Here is a 12,687-nt window from a genome sequence, read left to right on the forward strand (position 1 = left end):
TGTTAGATAGTACTGCACTGTTAGATAGTACTGCACTGTTAGATACTACTGCACTGTTGGATACGACTGCACTGTTAGATAGTACTGCACTGTTAGATAGTACTGTACTGTTAGATAGTACTGCACTGTTAGATACTACTACACTGTTAGATATGACTGCACTGTTAGATAGTACTGCACTGTTAGATAGTACTGCACTGTTAGATAGTACTGCACTGTTAGATACTACTGCACTGTTAGATACAACTGTACTGTTAGATACGACTGCACTGTTAGATACTACTGCACTGTTAGATACTACTGCACTGTTGGATACTACTGCACTGTTAGATAGTACTGCACTGTTAGATAGTACTGCACTGTTAGATACTACTGCACTGTTGGATACAAATGCACTGTTAGATACTACTGCACTGTTAGATACTACTTCACTGTTAGATAGTACTGCACTGTTAGATACTACTGCACTGTTAGATAGTACCTCACTGTTAGATAGTACTGCACTGTTAGATACTACTGCACTGTTAGATACTACTGCACTGTAAGATAGTACTGCACTGTTAGATAGTACTGCACTGTTAGATACTACTGCACTGTTAGATACTACTGCACTGTTAGATACTACTGCACTGTTAGATAGTACTGCACTGTTAGATACTACTGCACTGTTAGATATGACTGCACTGTTAGATAGTACTGCACTGTTAGATAGTACTGCACTGTTAGATATGACTGCACTGTTAGATAGTACTGCACTGTTAGATAGTACTGCACTGTTAGAAACTACTGCACTGTTAGATACTACTGCACTGTTGGATACTACTGCACTGTTAGATAGTACTGCACTGTTAGATAGTACTGCACTGTTAGATACTACTGCACTGTTGGATACGACTGCACTGTTAGATAGTACTGCACTGTTAGATACTACTGAACTGTTAGATACTACTGCACTGTTAGATACTACTGCACTGTTAGATACTACTGCACTGTTAGATAGTACCTCACTGTTAGATAGTACTGCACTGTTAGATACTAATGCACTGTTAGATAGTACTGCACTGTTAGATAGTACTGCACTGTTAGATACTACTGCACTGTTAGATACTACTGCACTGTTAGATAGTACTGCACTGTTAGATACCACTGCACTGTTAGATAGTACTGCACTGTTAGATAGTACTGCACTGTTAGATAGTAATGCACTGTTAGATACTACTGCACTGTTAGATAGTACTGCACTGTTAGATAGTACTGCACTGTTAGATAGTAATGCACTGTTCGATAGTACTGCACTGTTAGATAGTACTGCACTGTTAGATAGTAATGCACTGTTAGATAGTACTGCACTGTTAGATACTACTGCACTGTTAGATAGTACTGCACTGTTAGATAGTACTGCACTGTTAGATACTACTGCACTGTTAGATAGTACTGCACTGTTAGATACTACTACACTGTTAGATACTACTACACTGTTAGATAGTACTGCACTGTTAGATAGTACTGCACTGTTAGATACTACTGCACTGTTAGATACTACTGTACTGTTAGATAGTACTGCACTGTTAGATAGTACTGCACTGTTAGATACTACTGCACTGTTAGATACTACTGCACTGTTAGATACTACTGCACTGTTAGATAGTACTGCACTGTTAGATAGTACCTCACTGTTAGATAGAACTGCACTGTTAGATACTACTGCACTGTTAGATAGTACTGCACTGTTAGATAGTACTGCACTGTTAGATAGTACCTCACTGTTAGATAGTACTGCACTGTTAGATACTAATGCACTGTTAGATATGACTGCACTGTTAGATAGTACTGCACTGTTAGATAGTACCTCACTGTTAGATAGAACTGCACTGTTAGATACTACTGCACTGTTAGATAGTACTGCACTGTTAGATAGTACTGCACTGTTAGATAGTACCTCACTGTTAGATAGTACTGCACTGTTAGATACTAATGCACTGTTAGATACTACTGCACTGTTAGATACTACTGCACTGTTAGATAGTACTGCACTGTTAGATAGTACTGTACTGTTAGATAGTACTGCACTGTTAGATACTACTGCACTGTTAGATATGACTGCACTGTTAGATAGTACTGCACTGTTAGATAGTACTGCACTGTTAGATACTACTGCACTGTTAGATACAACTGCACTGTTAGATACGACTGCACTTTTAGATACTACTGCACTGTTAGATACTACTGCACTGTTGGATACTACTGCACTGTTAGATAGTACTGCACTGTTAGATAGTACTGCACTGTTAGATACTACTGCACTGTTGGATACGACTGCACTGTTAGATAGTACTGCACTGTTAGATAGTACTGTACTGTTAGATAGTACTGCACTGTTAGATACTACTACACTGTTAGATATGACTGCACTGTTAGATAGTACTGCACTGTTAGATAGTACTGCACTGTTAGATAGTACTGCACTGTTAGATACTACTGCACTGTTAGATACAACTGCACTGTTAGATACGATTGCACTGTTAGATACTACTGCACTGTTAGATACTACTGCACTGTTGGATACTACTGCACTGTTAGATAGTACTGCACTGTTAGATAGTACTGCACTGTTAGATACTACTGCACTGTTGGATACAAATGCACTGTTAGATACTACTGCACTGTTAGATACTACTTCACTGTTAGATAGTACTGCACTGTTAGATACTACTGCACTGTTAGATAGTACCTCACTGTTAGATAGTACTGCACTGTTAGATACTACTGCACTGTTAGATACTACTGCACTGTAAGATAGTACTGCACTGTTAGATAGTACTGCACTGTTAGATACTACTGCACTGTTAGATACTACTGCACTGTTAGATACTACTGCACTGTTAGATAGTACTGCACTGTTAGATACTACTGCACTGTTAGATATGACTGCACTGTTAGATAGTACTGCACTGTTAGATAGTACTGCACTGTTAGATATGACTGCACTGTTAGATAGTACTGCACTGTTAGATAGTACTGCACTGTTAGATAGTACTGCACTGTTAGAAACTACTGCACTGTTAGATACTACTGCACTGTTGGATACTACTGCACTGTTAGATAGTACTGCACTGTTAGATAGTACTGCACTGTTAGATACTACTGCACTGTTGGATACGACTGCACTGTTAGATAGTACTGCACTGTTAGATACTACTGAACTGTTAGATACTACTGCACTGTTAGATACTACTGCACTGTTAGATAGTACTGCACTGTTAGATACTATTGCACTGTTAGATACTACTGCACTGTTAGATAGTAATGCACTGTTAGATAGTACTGCACTGTTAGATAGTACTGCACTGTTAGATACTACTGCACTGTTAGATACTACTGCACTGTTAGATACTACTGCACTGTTAGATAGTACTGCACTGTTAGATACCACTGCACTGTTAGATAGTACTGCACTGTTAGATAGTACTGCACTGTTATATACTACTGCACTGTTAGATAGTACTGCACTGTTATATACTACTGCACTGTTAGATACTACTGCACTGTTAGATACGACTGCACTTTTAGATACTACTGCACTGTTAGATAGTACTGCACTGTTGGATACTACTGCACTGTTAGATAGTACTGCACTGTTAGATAGTACTGCACTGTTAGATACTACTGCACTGTTGGATACGACTGCACTGTTAGATAGTACTGCACTGTTAGATAGTACTGCACTGTTAGATAGTACTGCACTGTTAGATACTACTGCACTGTTATATACAACTGCACTGTTAGATACGACTGCACTGTTAGATACTACTGCACTGTTAAATACTACTGCACTGTTAGATAGTACTGCACTGTTAGATAGTACTGCACTGTTAGATAGTACTGCACTGTTAGATACTACTGCACTGTTAGATACAACTGCACTGTTAGATACAACTGCACTGTTAGATACTACTGCACTGTTAGAAACTACTGCACTGTTAGATAGTACTGCACTGTTGGATACTACTGCACTGTTAGATAGTACTGCACTGTTAGATAGTACTGCACTGTTAGATACTACTGCACTGTTGGATACGACTGCACTGTTAGATAGTACTGCACTGTTAGATACTACTGAACTGTTAGATACTACTGCACTGTTAGATAGTACCTCACTGTTAGATAGTACTGCACTGTTAGATACTAATGCACTGTTAGATAGTACTGCACTGTTAGATAGTACTGCACTGTTAGATACTACTGCACTGTTAGATACTACTGCACTGTTAGATAGTACTGCACTGTTAGATACCACTGCACTGTTAGATAGTACTGCACTGTTAGATAGTACTGCACTGTTAGATAGAACTGCAATGTTAGATACTACTGCACTGTTAGATACTACTGCACTGTTAGATACTACTGCACTGTTAGATACTACTGCACTGTTAGATAGTACTGCACTGTTAGATAGTACAGCACTGTTAGATACTACTGCACTGTTAGAAACCACTGCACTGTTAGATAGTACTGCACTGTTAGAAACCACTGCACTGTTAGATACTACTGCACTGTTAGATAGTAATGCACTGTTATATACTACTGCACTGTTAGATAGTTCTGCACTGTTAGATAGTATTGCACTGTTAGATACTACTGCACTGTTAGATACTACTGCACTGTTAGATACTACTGCAATGTTAGATACTACTGCACTGTTAGATAGTAATGCACTGTTAGATAGTACTGCACTGTTAGATACTTCTGCACTGTTAGATACTACTGCACTGTTAGATAGTAATGCACTGTTAGATTGTACTGCATTGTTAGATACTACTGCACTGTTAGATAGTACTGCACTGTTAGATACTACTGCACTGTTAGATATTACTGCACTGTTGGATACTACTGCACTGTTAGATAGTAATGCACTGTTAGATAGTACTGCACTGTTAGATACTACTGCACTGTTAGATAGTACTGCACTGTTAGATAGTACTGCACTGTTAGATAGTAATGCACTGTTAGATAGTACTGCACTGTTAGATACTACTGCACTGTTAGATAGTACTGCACTGTTAGATAGTACTGCACTGTTAGATACTACGGCACTGTTAGATACTACCGCACTGTTAGACTGTACTGCACTGTTAGATAGTACTGCACTGTTAGATTCTACTGCACTGTTAGATACTACTGCACTGTTAGATAGTACTGCACTGTTAGAAACCACTGCACTGTTTGATAGTACTGCACTGTTAGATAGTACTGCACTGTTAGATACTACTGCACTGTTAGATATGACTGCACTGTTAGATAGTACTGCACTGTTAGATAGCAATACACTGTTAGATAGTACTGCACTGTTAGATACTACTGCACTGTTAGATATGACTGCACTGTTAGATAGTACTGCACTGTTAGATAGTACTGCACTGTTAGAAACTACTGCACTGTTAGATACTGCTGCACTGTTGGATACTACTGCACTGTTAGATAGTACTGCACTGTTAGATAGTACTGCACTGTTAGATACTACTGCACTGTTGGATACGACTGCACTGTTAGATAGTACTGCACTGTTAGATACTACTGAACTGTTAGATACTACTGCACTGTTAGATACTACTGCACTGTTAGATAGTACTGCACTGTTAGATACTATTGCACTGTTAGATACTACTGCACTGTTAGATAGTAATGCACTGTTAGATAGTACTGCACTGTTAGATAGTACTGCACTGTTAGATACTACTGCACTGTTAGATACTACTGCACTGTTAGATACTACTGCACTGTTAGATAGTACTGCACTGTTAGATACCACTGCACTGTTAGATAGTACTGCACTGTTAGATAGTACTGCACTGTTATATACTACTGCACTGTTAGATAGTACTGCACTGTTATATACTACTGCACTGTTAGATACTACTGCACTGTTAGATACGACTGCACTTTTAGATACTACTGCACTGTTAGATAGTACTGCACTGTTGGATACTACTGCACTGTTAGATAGTACTGCACTGTTAGATAGTACTGCACTGTTAGATACTACTGCACTGTTGGATACGACTGCACTGTTAGATAGTACTGCACTGTTAGATAGTACTGCACTGTTAGATAGTACTGCACTGTTAGATACTACTGCACTGTTATATACAACTGCACTGTTAGATACGACTGCACTGTTAGATACTACTGCACTGTTAAATACTACTGCACTGTTAGATAGTACTGCACTGTTAGATAGTACTGCACTGTTAGATAGTACTGCACTGTTAGATACTACTGCACTGTTAGATACAACTGCACTGTTAGATACAACTGCACTGTTAGATACTACTGCACTGTTAGAAACTACTGCACTGTTAGATAGTACTGCACTGTTGGATACTACTGCACTGTTAGATAGTACTGCACTGTTAGATAGTACTGCACTGTTAGATACTACTGCACTGTTGGATACGACTGCACTGTTAGATAGTACTGCACTGTTAGATACTACTGAACTGTTAGATACTACTGCACTGTTAGATAGTACCTCACTGTTAGATAGTACTGCACTGTTAGATACTAATGCACTGTTAGATAGTACTGCACTGTTAGATAGTACTGCACTGTTAGATACTACTGCACTGTTAGATACTACTGCACTGTTAGATAGTACTGCACTGTTAGATACCACTGCACTGTTAGATAGTACTGCACTGTTAGATAGTACTGCACTGTTAGATAGAACTGCAATGTTAGATACTACTGCACTGTTAGATACTACTGCACTGTTAGATACTACTGCACTGTTAGATACTACTGCACTGTTAGATAGTACTGCACTGTTAGATAGTACAGCACTGTTAGATACTACTGCACTGTTAGAAACCACTGCACTGTTAGATAGTACTGCACTGTTAGAAACCACTGCACTGTTAGATACTACTGCACTGTTAGATAGTAATGCACTGTTATATACTACTGCACTGTTAGATAGTTCTGCACTGTTAGATAGTATTGCACTGTTAGATACTACTGCACTGTTAGATACTACTGCACTGTTAGATACTACTGCAATGTTAGATACTACTGCACTGTTAGATAGTAATGCACTGTTAGATAGTACTGCACTGTTAGATACTTCTGCACTGTTAGATACTACTGCACTGTTAGATAGTAATGCACTGTTAGATTGTACTGCATTGTTAGATACTACTGCACTGTTAGATAGTACTGCACTGTTAGATAGTACTGCACTGTTAGATAGTACTGCACTGTTAGATACTACTGCACTGTTATATACAACTGCACTGTTAGATACGACTGCACTGTTAGATACTACTGCACTGTTAAATACTACTGCACTGTTAGATAGTACTGCACTGTTAGATAGTACTGCACTGTTAGATAGTACTGCACTGTTAGATACTACTGCACTGTTAGATACAACTGCACTGTTAGATACAACTGCACTGTTAGATACTACTGCACTGTTAGAAACTACTGCACTGTTAGATAGTACTGCACTGTTGGATACTACTGCACTGTTAGATAGTACTGCACTGTTAGATAGTACTGCACTGTTAGATACTACTGCACTGTTGGATACGACTGCACTGTTAGATAGTACTGCACTGTTAGATAGTACTGCACTGTTAGATAGTACTGCACTGTTAGATACTACTGCACTGTTAGATACTACTGCACTGTTAGATAGTACTGCACTGTTAGATACCACTGCACTGTTAGATAGTACTGCACTGTTAGATAGTACTGCACTGTTAGATAGAACTGCAATGTTAGATACTACTGCACTGTTAGATACTACTGCACTGTTAGATACTACTGCACTGTTAGATACTACTGCACTGTTAGATAGTACTGCACTGTTAGATAGTACAGCACTGTTAGATACTACTGCACTGTTAGAAACCACTGCACTGTTAGATAGTACTGCACTGTTAGAAACCACTGCACTGTTAGATACTACTGCACTGTTAGATAGTAATGCACTGTTATATACTACTGCACTGTTAGATAGTTCTGCACTGTTAGATAGTATTGCACTGTTAGATACTACTGCACTGTTAGATACTACTGCACTGTTAGATACTACTGCAATGTTAGATACTACTGCACTGTTAGATAGTAATGCACTGTTAGATAGTACTGCACTGTTAGATACTTCTGCACTGTTAGATACTACTGCACTGTTAGATAGTAATGCACTGTTAGATTGTACTGCATTGTTAGATACTACTGCACTGTTAGATAGTACTGCACTGTTAGATACTACTGCACTGTTAGATATTACTGCACTGTTGGATACTACTGCACTGTTAGATAGTAATGCACTGTTAGATACTACTGCACTGTTAGATAGTACTGCACTGTTAGATATTGCTGCACTGTTAGATAGTACTGCACTGTTAGATAGTACTGCACTGTTAGATTGTAATGCACTGTTAGATAGTACTGCACTGTTAGATACTACTGCACTGTTAGATAGTACTGCACTGTTAGATAGTACTGCACTGTTAGATAGTAATGCACTGTTAGATAGTACTGCACTGTTAGATACTACTGCACTGTTAGATAGTACTGCACTGTTAGATAGTACTGCACTGTTAGATACACCTGCACTGTTAGATAGTACTGCACTGTTAGATAGTACTGCACTGTTAGATACTACTGCACTGTTAGATAGTACTACACTGTTAGATAGTACTGCACTGTTAGATGGTACTGCACTGTTAGATAGTACTGCACTGTTAGATACTACTGCACTGTTAGATAGTACTGCACTGTTAGATAGTACTGCACTGTTAGATGGTACTGCACTGTTAGATTGTACTGCACTGTTGGATACTACTGCACTGTTAGATACTACTGCACTGTTAGATACTACTGGACTGTTAGATAGTACTGCACTTTTAGATATTACTGCACTGTTAGATACTTCTGCACTGTTAGATACTACTGCACTGTTAGATAGTACTGCACTGTTAGATACTACGGCACTGTTAGATACTACCGCACTGTTAGACTGTACTGCACTGTTAGATAGTACTGCACTGTTAGATTCTACTGCACTGTTAGATACTACTGCACTGTTAGATAGTACTGCACTGTTAGAAACCACTGCACTGTTTGATAGTACTGCACTGTTAGATAGTACTGCACTGTTAGATACTACTGCACTGTTAGATATGACTGCACTGTTAGATAGTACTGCACTGTTAGATAGCAATACACTGTTAGATAGTACTGCACTGTTGGATACTACTGCACTGTTAGATAGTAATGCACTGTTAGATACTACTGCACTGTTAGTTAGTACTGCACTGTAAGATATTACTGCACTGTTAGATACTACTGCACTGTTAGATAGTACTGCACTGTTAGATAGTACTGCACTGTTAGATAGTAATGCACTGTTGGATGGTACTGCACTGTTAGATACTACTGCACTGTTAGATAGTACTGCACTGTTAGATAGTACTGCACTGTTAGATACTACTGCACTGTTAGATATTACTGCACTGTTAGATACTACTGCACTGTTAGATAGTACTGCACTGTTAGATAGTAATGCACTGTTAGATAGTAATGCACTGTTAGATAGTACTGCACTGTTAGATAGTACTGCACTGTTAGATACTACTGCACTGTTAGATACTACTGCACTGTTAGATACTACTGCACTGTTAGATAGAACTGCACTGTTAGATAATACTGCACTGTTAGATAGTACTGCACTGTTAGATACTACTGCACTGTTAGATACTACTGCACTGTTGGATACTACTGCACTGTTAGATAGTACTGCACTGTTAGATAGTACTGCACTGTTAGATACTACTGCACTGTTAGATACTACTGCACTGTTAGATAGTACTGCACTGTTAGATAGTATTGCACTGTTAGATAGTACTGCACTGTTAGATACTACTGCACTGTTAGATACTACTGCAATGTTAGATACTACTGCACTGTTAGATAGTAATGCACTGTTAGATAGTACTGCACTGTTAGATACTTCTGCACTGTTAGATACTACTGCACTGTTAGATAGTAATGCACTGTTAGATTGTACTGCATTGTTAGATACTACTGCACTGTTAGATAGTACTGCACTGTTAGATAGTACTGCACTGTTAGATAGTACTGCACTGTTAGATACTACTGCACTGTTATATACAACTGCACTGTTAGATACGACTGCACTGTTAGATACTACTGCACTGTTAAATACTACTGCACTGTTAGATAGTACTGCACTGTTAGATAGTACTGCACTGTTAGATAGTACTGCACTGTTAGATACTACTGCACTGTTAGATACAACTGCACTGTTAGATACAACTGCACTGTTAGATACTACTGCACTGTTAGAAACTACTGCACTGTTAGATAGTACTGCACTGTTGGATACTACTGCACTGTTAGATAGTACTGCACTGTTAGATAGTACTGCACTGTTAGATACTACTGCACTGTTGGATACGACTGCACTGTTAGATAGTACTGCACTGTTAGATAGTACTGCACTGTTAGATAGTACTGCACTGTTAGATACTACTGCACTGTTAGATACTACTGCACTGTTAGATAGTACTGCACTGTTAGATACCACTGCACTGTTAGATAGTACTGCACTGTTAGATAGTACTGCACTGTTAGATAGAACTGCAATGTTAGATACTACTGCACTGTTAGATACTACTGCACTGTTAGATACTACTGCACTGTTAGATACTACTGCACTGTTAGATAGTACTGCACTGTTAGATAGTACAGCACTGTTAGATACTACTGCACTGTTAGAAACCACTGCACTGTTAGATAGTACTGCACTGTTAGAAACCACTGCACTGTTAGATACTACTGCACTGTTAGATAGTAATGCACTGTTATATACTACTGCACTGTTAGATAGTTCTGCACTGTTAGATAGTATTGCACTGTTAGATACTACTGCACTGTTAGATACTACTGCACTGTTAGATACTACTGCAATGTTAGATACTACTGCACTGTTAGATAGTAATGCACTGTTAGATAGTACTGCACTGTTAGATACTTCTGCACTGTTAGATACTACTGCACTGTTAGATAGTAATGCACTGTTAGATTGTACTGCATTGTTAGATACTACTGCACTGTTAGATAGTACTGCACTGTTAGATACTACTGCACTGTTAGATATTACTGCACTGTTGGATACTACTGCACTGTTAGATAGTAATGCACTGTTAGATACTACTGCACTGTTAGATAGTACTGCACTGTTAGATATTGCTGCACTGTTAGATAGTACTGCACTGTTAGATAGTACTGCACTGTTAGATTGTAATGCACTGTTAGATAGTACTGCACTGTTAGATACTACTGCACTGTTAGATAGTACTGCACTGTTAGATAGTACTGCACTGTTAGATAGTAATGCACTGTTAGATAGTACTGCACTGTTAGATACTACTGCACTGTTAGATAGTACTGCACTGTTAGATAGTACTGCACTGTTAGATACACCTGCACTGTTAGATAGTACTGCACTGTTAGATAGTACTGCACTGTTAGATACTACTGCACTGTTAGATAGTACTACACTGTTAGATAGTACTGCACTGTTAGATGGTACTGCACTGTTAGATAGTACTGCACTGTTAGATACTACTGCACTGTTAGATAGTACTGCACTGTTAGATAGTACTGCACTGTTAGATGGTACTGCACTGTTAGATTGTACTGCACTGTTGGATACTACTGCACTGTTAGATACTACTGCACTGTTAGATACTACTGGACTGTTAGATAGTACTGCACTTTTAGATATTACTGCACTGTTAGATACTTCTGCACTGTTAGATACTACTGCACTGTTAGATACTACTGCACTGTTGGATACGACTGCACTGTTAGATAGTACTGCACTGTTAGATAGTACTGCACTGTTAGATAGTACTGCACTGTTAGATAGTACTGCACTGTTAGATACTACTGCACTGTTAGATACTACTGCACTGTTAGATAGTACTGCACTGTTAGATACCACTGCACTGTTAGATAGTACTGCACTGTTAGATAGTACTGCACTGTTAGATAGAACTGCAATGTTAGATACTACTGCACTGTTAGATACTACTGCACTGTTAGATACTACTGCACTGTTAGATACTACTGCACTGTTAGATAGTACTGCACTGTTAGATAGTACAGCACTGTTAGATACTACTGCACTGTTAGAAACCACTGCACTGTTAGATAGTACTGCACTGTTAGAAACCACTGCACTGTTAGATACTACTGCACTGTTAGATAGTAATGCACTGTTATATACTACTGCACTGTTAGATAGTTCTGCACTGTTAGATAGTATTGCACTGTTAGATACTACTGCACTGTTAGATACTACTGCACTGTTAGATACTACTGCAATGTTAGATACTACTGCACTGTTAGATAGTAATGCACTGTTAGATAGTACTGCACTGTTAGATACTTCTGCACTGTTAGATACTACTGCACTGTTAGATAGTAATGCACTGTTAGATTGTACTGCATTGTTAGATACTACTGCACTGTTAGATAGTACTGCACTGTTAGATACTACTGCACTGTTAGATATTACTGCACTGTTGGATACTACTGCACTGTTAGATAGTAATGCACTGTTAGATACTACTGCACTGTTAGATAGTACTG

Source organism: Oncorhynchus masou, chromosome 23 (genome assembly GCF_036934945.1).
Source record: "Oncorhynchus masou masou isolate Uvic2021 chromosome 23, UVic_Omas_1.1, whole genome shotgun sequence".
NCBI lineage: Eukaryota > Metazoa > Chordata > Actinopteri > Salmoniformes > Salmonidae > Oncorhynchus > Oncorhynchus masou.